The following is a 9,279-nucleotide window of genomic DNA, read 5'->3' as shown; positions in this document are numbered from 1 at the left end:
TAAGAATTAGAGAAGGAGTGCGCCAGGAAGACACTATATCTCCCAAACATATCCATCCCGATATCCACAAACTCAAAGATATGTTAAGTCAACTGAATGAAGCGTCGAGAAAAGTAGGCCTAAGAATGACCTTTCTAAAACCAAGATAATAAGCGATACGGAAGGTATTGTAACAATCGACGGCACGACTTTAGAAAACGTCTACTTGGGGCATACTATCAAAACTGGCCAAAAGAACCACTGCCGAAATAACACGTAGGAAAAGACTTGCATGGGCAGCTTTTGGCCAGCTTAAAGCGGAAAGTCATCGATAGTTGCCGGTAGCAACTTACGGTTTAGAAACAGTGACAATGACCAAAAGAAGTGCTGAACAGTTGAGAGTAATGCAAAGAGCAATGGAGCGCACCATGCTTGGAATCAGTCTAAGAGACAAAATCAGAAATGAGGAAATCCGACGAAGAACTAAAGTCGTGGACATCATGAAGCGTATCTCAGTTGGACAGCGCGAGTAACACATTGGCGACCAATACAGACCCCAGAAAAGGTGACTAGACGATATCAAACCGATTGCGGGGAAAAGATGGTTTCAAACAGCACAAGACAGAAATGAATGGAAGTGGATGAAAGAGGCGTTCAGGAGTGGACAAAGGAGGACTGAAGAAGAAGAAGAATGGTTGACGTGCATGATGTAACGTACTTTTATCCAACACCTCAGCATGTCAGCGATTACGGTCATTTTAATTAAGTTAGGTAGATCATAAGTCACTAGTGACTATAAGTGGCTCACAAAAAAATTCTGTTCCTAAAGAATCAGATCAATGTTAAACTGATTTTAACAGTACAACAAATACATTAAACAGAGTATGGTTTGAACTTGAACTAGCATTTTACACATCCATCAGTGTATTTTTGACAGTTGTGACCATTGACTGTCTATTTCTAACTTAAATTTAGTCTTTTCTGAATGTGACAACTGTTAAAATCCTCTTCATAAAGCTACAAAACTAAATGAAACATGATACAGTTTAAACAAGGTTGCAATGCATTTTATATCTCCATAAGTGAATTTTTGATGTGACAGCTATAAAAATGCTCTCCTATGAAACTAGAAAGCATACATTAGCTTAAGTGCATTTTATAGCTCTATGAGTTAACAGCCAGTGCAATTTTGGCAGTTTTTAAATTTGTCGATTTCAAAACTCTTTAGGTCTGTTTTGAACCTGAAAACTGTCAAATTCACTTTCATAAAAGTATAAAATAACGAAACATACTTGAAAAGTAATAAGATCAATTTGAATTGGGTTAAATACATTGTATGTGTTTCTAAGTAAACTTTTGATAGCTGACACGTTTTTGTTCTTCATTTGATCCAGTATGAGTGTGACAGCTGTACAGACTCTCTCCATAAAGCTCTAAAATTACAAAACATACATAAAAAACAAAGTCAGTTTGACTTAGATTAAGTTAATTTTATAGCTCCATGAGTTAACTCAGCTATTGCAATTTTGGCAGTTATTAAATTTGGCTGTGAATTTCAGAACCGTTTAGGTCTGTTTTGAACCTGAAAACTATCAAATTCACTTCCATAAAATACAAAAAAAAAAACAAGTAAAAAGTAATATAAAGACAGTGTGAATTGGGTAAAATGCATTTTATAGCTCCATGAGTAATTTTGATAGCTGTAATGTTTTTGATTTAGTTTTGCGCTAGTATGTGGAAATCCTCTCAATAAAGCTAAAAATCTGTAAAGAACTTTTAAAATCTAGCCAGTCTAGTATGAAAAGTATCAAATCTATTTTATAGCTTCTTGAGTGGAGTTTTGACAGTTGGGACGTTTCGTTATCAGTTTTCAATGTGTTTTGGTCTGGCCTGAACCTAGAAACTGTTCATTTTACTAAAATTGTCAAAAAAAATCTTTTTTTATCCAAATGGTAGAAGGGTTGGATCCCAATTTCTGATCAAGTGGTCATGATGAGACATGTCGCATTCAAAGTTGTTTCCATCTTTGTCGGGAGCATTGATTTCGTATGTTTCTCTGTCGTTATCATTCATTTCTTATAAATTAGATTAAAAGATATTAAAGACACTTCTAAAAAATGGTATAATGATGAAAAACCAAAATAATCATAATTAAGGTAAATTTAGTAAAATAAAATGACGTCAAGCAAGTTGGGTGCATTAATTAATAGATTATTAAATATAATGTAATAAATTGGAAATATTAAGCGATTATTTTACCGTCGTCAATTGATCAAATTTTTAATAAGCACTTATGAAATGAATGCTTACTATGTGTGGATGACGTTTGTCAAACTTGTTAAGTGACGTAGATACAGGGGAACGGTGTTCATTTTTCCACTCTATGTTCTATGCTGACTGGATATTTCCCAAAAATTACAGTTTTTTAATTTCCTTGTTCAATTTAAAGAAAGATGAGTCTCCTGTAAAATTTTGATTCAAAATTTCTTTTACGAGACAATCGAGTTATTAAAATCCAAAAAAAGAAGGATATCTGGGCAGAGATCCAAGAACAAAGATGAGAATAGAAGGCAAAGTCAGGTTCAACGAGGCGACGTACCTTGGAGTCAAGATGGACAAAAAAACTAACGTGGGGAAGCCACATAGAATACGCCAGACAGAAAGCCAGAGCGACCAGATCAAAACTGTACCCCATGACAAGCAGGACATCGAAGCTGGCACTTCGGAACAAAGTGATGCTCATCAAGTCGGTCCTTCAACCGCACCTGATCTACGCCTCGGCCTTCAATCGCACCTGAAGAAGAAACTCCAAGCTGTGGAAAACAGCGGTGGACGCCCCATGGTACGTCAGAAACGTGGACATCCAGCGAGATTTGAAGTTCACCACCGCAACGGAAAGGGACGAGCAGAGTGCAGTGAAGATATTCCAAAAAGCTGAAAGCAGCAAAAATCAGTTACTGCGAGAAGCAGTGAACTAGGACCCGGAGCTAGAAGCACCCCACAAACGCCCCTGATACCAGTTATTGGATAACGGGTTATTATTAATAAGTTTTTCTTTCTGTTTCAGATAGACGACAATTCAGGATCAACCAGCGAAGAAGAAGAGGACCACAATTTCCCCCAGACCTTCCCCCCGGGTGGCGACCTTTCCGCAGTTATCTCGGTGCTAACTGGGCTCTGACTGCACTCCTGGTCCTTTCCTCTGCTTTGCCTACGCAAAAGGGGGAAAACCATCCCCCACTCACCAACCAGTCTGGAAAACCAGACCCTAACTCCCCAAAAGTTTAGGATGTAAAAACAGACGGACGAAAGCCGGCTGTTTGGACATCCTATACTTTGCCAGGACTACCAGAGATGGACGAGCTGACGAAGAAAGAAGAGCGCCAGAAGAGCCCCTCAGACAGAGGATGCCGTTGCAACTCTGTGAACTTCCCGAACGGGAAAATTCCTGTACTTGTAGCGACTTCCTCTTCCAGACGTATCCTTTTAGTCTACAACGATGGGAGGGTAAAAAGCAGTAGTCTTGCTTGACCCATCTATCTGAGGCCGCATTCCCAGCCAAAGAATATTGTCGCGCGTTGTCATTAGTAAAAAGACCTCATCCTAACAGAAATACAACCTTCTAAAGTTCAGAAAAATCGTTGTTTTTTGTCATAAACTCAGACTGTTGAAAACGGATCAAATTTGTTACAAGGACTTGAAACTGATGCTCATTACCGGGTATTAAAGTAACCTACAAAAAAACCTTCATTATAATTAATTATACCTTTGAGCGAACTATGATGGACCGTTTCGTTAAATTATTGGACGCCCAACAGCTAGAAATGCAACAACAGGCACAGACATACCAAAGTCAGATAAGGGAACTCATTACATGTCTTCAAGAGAAGGGAAGAAACACACCTGCGACTTTAGACGTCAATTCGTTTGCAAAAGCGTTTAAGAAAATTTAAGACCCTAGAGCTGGTTGCACGTTTCCAGAATGGTTTGCCAGACATAAGACTACGTCCTCTCAAATACTGAATGCGTAGACCTATTACTACAAGCCTTTGACGAAAGTGAGTTCAATCGCTTAAAAGCACGTATTTCACCTAAGTATCCACACGAGTGTACTTTCAATGACCTTACCAACACGCTCAATGTTCTATTTGCTGATACTAGGCCAATATTTCAACGACCTTATGATATACTCATGACGCGCCCTACGGATATAAGCATAGCTAATGTTATGGATCTTGCAAACCTCAATGGTGATCTATTTGAATTCAACAAACTAACCATTGATAAGTTCAAACTTCTTCTGGCAATTCTATATACAAATCAACCAGCTTCACAACCATACCGTGCGATCATTTTAAAGGAAAGCGAAGTTGACAATGCCAACATAATGAAAGTCAGAGATTTATGTTGTGCCCATGCAGAACAGCACACTCGGATTGAAACTACCGTACCTCAGCTGCCTCTTGAAGTCAATGCAGTTCGACAACAAAATTTAAGGAAGAGGGAACCTATCAGGGAATGTTATCGTTGTGGAGCAACTGAACATAAAGATGATGAGTGCCCATTTAAAGACAGCGAATGCTTCTACTGCAACAAGATTGGTCATGTTGCATCTGTGTGTAGGTCAAAAAGAAACAATGTTCATCTTATACAGATAAATGACGTTCATGTTGAAAACTGTTCATATCGGCGATACTTCGACATCATGTTGAACGGGACCACAGTACGTATACAAGATGACACGAGAGCTGACATATCTACATATGAGCCGATTCAAGTGAGTGTGGCCAACGGCTCAAAGATGAAGAATTTTGGAACTTGCCAAGTCATATTTAAAGCTAACGGACGAATTACCACTGAACCTGTAATTGTAGTCAATAATATTACAAACTTGGCAAACACAAAAGTTTTGGTTGATCTAGGCCTGATTTCGTGGACATCACTACCACTGGCAACGTCACTTCAGGTGAATAAAGTTCAAGTCGAGACGTTGTTAAGCGATTTTCTGGACCTTTTCAGTTCAGTTATAGGGGCTTGCAATAAAATGAAGTTCCTCTGTATCTAAAACGCAATGCGACGCCAAAATACCGTCCTCCTCGCCCAGATGCGATGGCGGTTCGTGAAGTGCTGGATGTAGAATTGGATCGTTTAATTGAGCACTCTGAATGGGTAGCGCCCATTGTTGTTGCTAGGCGGGCAAATGGAAAAATTAGGTTATGTGTCGATTTTTCAACTGGATTAAACGAGGCCTTAGAAGATGATGTATATCCAATTCCTAACATGGAATCGTTAATGGCCAAATTCAGTGGAAATGGTGTGTTTAGTCAACTGGACTTTAAAATATGCTTATCACCAGCTTGTGTTAGACGATGAAAGTAAGAAATTGACCACCATTGCAACTCATCGAGGACTTTTCCAATACAATCGCCTGGTATTCGGACTCAATTGATCTAAATTGCTTCATCGGTCTCAGAATGTATCTTTCTTAGGAAGAATCTTTTTTACAAAAATGGCATAATTCATGTCAACTTATTTTTTGATGGGCTATCATGGGAATTGTATAGATCAGAGACCTAATTGTTGAAACCAGGGAACGGAATTCTTAGGAGAAGTGTCGATAGAATGTGACAGAAGAAGCTAACATTGGCGAGTTCCTGTCACATTCTACAAATTTGTTTCTTGATAACTCCCTTCCCTCGTTTCAAGAATACACATCCAGTAGCTGGTGACAGGTGACGTTCTTCCATTTTCTCGGCTCGACTATTAACCGTAAAATATTGATACCTCGAAATTTACGTAAACATTAGGTAAAAGGTATCCGTTTAACATTCCGTCATTTAAACAGCAAAACAAACACTTCCACATTTACAATAATAATCAATTAGACGTCCTTGTGTCGACCAACGATGATTTCTCACTTAATTAGTGCTTAACCCGTAATTAAAACAATCGAAGCTTTCTATATAACATAACAAAATAGCAAATGTAAACTTCCTAAAGAAACGCTGAAAACCAAAAGTAGTCGACACACTAGGATATACATATAATTAAGCCAAAATGTTGCAAGCGATATTCAAACTTTTAGCTACAAAACGAGTCGCAAAAATAAATTCTTGATTTCCACTTACTGTCCTTTCCAAACGACTATGAAACATGTAAGTAAAAAAAAAAATAATATATCGCTTTAAAAGTCAAACAGTGGCCTAAATAACAAAATCATGGTTACTATCATATACATGTTGTTTAGATCCGGTCTGTGGTATGTTGCGTATATTTTCTATCAAAATGCGGAATGCACTTGTATTGCAATTGATTTCATATTGCCCAATCTACGAGATTGAACGTGAAAACCAGTTTCAGGTGATTAGGACAATATGGCTCCTGAGCTTGGCGTCGTCGCTAAGATCTTCAAATTGTTAGCCCGAGATTTGCAGGTGTTGGCAAATTGCCCCATAAAGGGAGCAGAAGCCAACCTCCTGGGGTTCACGAAGGAAGGAAGGAAGATTTGCAGGTTACTTTTTCTACTATTTTCATATTTTAATTGAATACTAATTGAAACTTGGAGGACTTTTTCATTACCCCAAAACATAAGCCAAAATGCAATGTTTTGATGATGATCAGTGAGGATGACAATCAAAAGAATTATTTGGTTTATGTTCTATGTCTATTTCATATCTTATTTTTCTTGTGCATATTCACTAATGAATGTTTTCGACCACATTTTTGTGTTCAGTCTCTGGCAGTATGTATTAGGCTTTCCACTGTTCGTAAGCCAGTCTACTGTCTTATGTTACGCAGCCACGACATCTTCTTTCCCATCCTTCTCTCTATCTTCCCCTCGATGATCAGTTGCAAGAGCTGGTATTTGATGGTTTTTTTGATCATTAGCAATAGTTCACGTTCTTTGTTTAATCTTCGTAGGACATTTTCGTTGGTTACTCGGGCCGTCCATGGGATTTTCAGCACTCTGCGATATACCCACATCTCGAAGGCCTCTATTTTATTCATTGTGATCATCTTCAATGTCCAGCTCTCTACGCCATATAGTAACACCGATGAAATATAACACTTTATGTATCTCATTTCCGTATCTGTGAAGCTCATACGCTCTCTATACGACATCTTATTTCCAGGTCAGATGTCCATTCTTCAGTGAGCCATGCTCCAAGGTATTTAAATTCGTTCACTCGCTCAATTGATGATCCGTGCAATGTTAGTCCCACATTTCTTAATATATCCTGGATGGCGAGTAACAAACATGTATTTAAAATATAATGTCCTCACTTGTCTGGTGCGCGTGCATTGTATACGCAGATGACATAGTTATCTTGCATACCGACAAATTTGTGAACACACTGTGCGAGAGAGCGCAGGATGAGCTCAAATTAATAGAAACATGGTGTAAGGAACACTCACTGTCGATCAATCCCGACAAGACTGAGATGGTCCTTTTCACCAGGAAAAGAAGTTTATCGGGCTTAAAACCTCTTGAAATCTTCAAAGGCAAACTAAACTTCTCTGAAGAGGTGAAATACCTTGGTATTTCCCTCGACAGGAAGTTTACCTGGAACTCTCACCTACAAAGCAGAGCATATGTGGCTTATGAGCAATGTCGGAGGACAGTGGACATGGGGTCTTTCACCCCGCGTGGTCACCTGGATACTACACTGCAATAATAAGAACTATGTTAACGTATTGCATGGGCACTGAAGGTTCTACAAGCAACGACCATCGGAAAATTATATCAAATACAGCGAATAGCTTGTTTAAACATCACAGGAGTCATGAGAACAACACCATCCGCGGCAATGGAATTAATTACTGGTCTGACCCCTCTGGACCTGTACGTTAAGGAGGTTGCGTTAATGGCCATGTTACGATTGCGCACGGCTGGTGTAAACCCCGCAGTAGGAGCAGGTCAATTGAGGCTAAGCCTATAGTGAGAAGCACTCACTGCGCGGCCTCTGCTGCAAGCAGCCAGTGATGCAATTGAACCCAGATTTGTGTTAAACAAACCCTATAAAATACAAATAAAACAGAACTCAGAGTCAGATGCTGCAAATGCAATACGTTGCATACGCACAGACGGCTCAAAAACCAAAGAAGGCTCAGGATGTGGAGTTTACTCTAGGTCACTAAGCCTAAGGATTAAGTGGGGAATGGGAAGAAATACCAGCGTGGTTCAAACGCAACTGGATGGTATCTCAATCGCCAGGAAAGAACGAACCAGAAAAGGAATTTCTGGCAAAAACATAATAATCTGCAAGGACAGTAGACAAGCCCTATTACGCTACACTAAAGAGATGGGTTGGAATCAAAGGATGCAGTCACCAGGATCACTCTGGGTGACCCTGGGAAGCTGGCACCGAAGAAATATTTGGCGAACAATAGGATTTCTGACTGGCCACTGTCAACTAAGGAAACACCTCCATACTATGGGGTCGTGTACACATACCTCTATGCAGGATGTGTGAACAGGAAGATGAAACTGTCGGGTATATCTTATGCGAGTGTCGGAGTTATCGTCAATAAGAGAGTGTGGGTTCGGTGAGTCTGAGATGTCCCCTAGTAACCTGTCCACCTTCCTGGGAAAGACTGGATGGACGGTGACCTAGGAGGACAACTCGGGAGGATGTACAATGGGTTACATTTGGCCTAAGTGCTGTGGGTCTACACTCACCCTCCCCACTCTACAGATACTACAGATACAGATGTCCAGCCATCGTGCGTACAAGACTTACTTTGCACACTTGTTAGGAAATAGTAGTTTAGTTAAGGCACTTGAAGAAGAAGAAGAAGGGGTGGTTAATTTACGCAAGCTTGTAAGAAGAATTGTATCAGATACAGGGAGTTCCATTAAAAACCAAAAAGGTAGTACTTATTTTCGGTTGATCCGTGCAGGGTAGCAAAATTTTAGCAATGGTGTTTGACCTGATTTAAAGTGCACTCCAAGTTACAAACAAAATATTGAGCCATACTTTAGATACTACTAACATACTATCACCGTGAATTACCCTGTATCTTTAATGATTGGTGTCATTAAAGGAATGATAAACCAAATTAGTAATTAACGCGAGATTGCCAAGGTAGCCGCCTTTTATGTAATGTCTGACAAACATCTTATCATGATATTGACACGGGTTGAGTACCTTTTAACGCTGACCCACTTATCATCGTCGTGTATTGCACGTACGGTTGCAATTCGATCAGGTGGATCTGGCGTACGTGAAGAATGAAAATGCTCTTTAATCAAGGATGCGAGAAAACACCATTTTGCAACCTTGACATCTGTGACATCCT

General features: G+C 39.6%; 1 protein-coding gene and 1 long non-coding RNA gene across 2 annotated transcripts in view; both read right to left on the bottom strand.

Annotated features, from left to right (window-relative positions):
• The window catches only part of Flo2 (flotillin-2), a 262,398-nt gene that overhangs the window by 178,750 nt on the left and 74,369 nt on the right, over positions 1 to 9,279 (bottom strand).
• The window catches only part of LOC145726718 (uncharacterized), a 112,557-nt gene that overhangs the window by 72,426 nt on the left and 30,852 nt on the right, over positions 1 to 9,279 (bottom strand). The gene's annotated exons all lie outside the window — the stretch shown is intronic.

The sequence above is a fragment of the Ips typographus genome, linkage group LG3, assembly GCF_016097725.1.
Source record: "Ips typographus isolate SLU linkage group LG3, UJ_Ityp_2.0, whole genome shotgun sequence".
NCBI classification, from domain to species: Eukaryota; Metazoa; Arthropoda; class Insecta; order Coleoptera; family Curculionidae; genus Ips; species Ips typographus.
The sequence above is the reverse complement of the archived record's forward strand: the minus strand, read 5'-3'. Positions and strand labels throughout refer to the sequence as shown.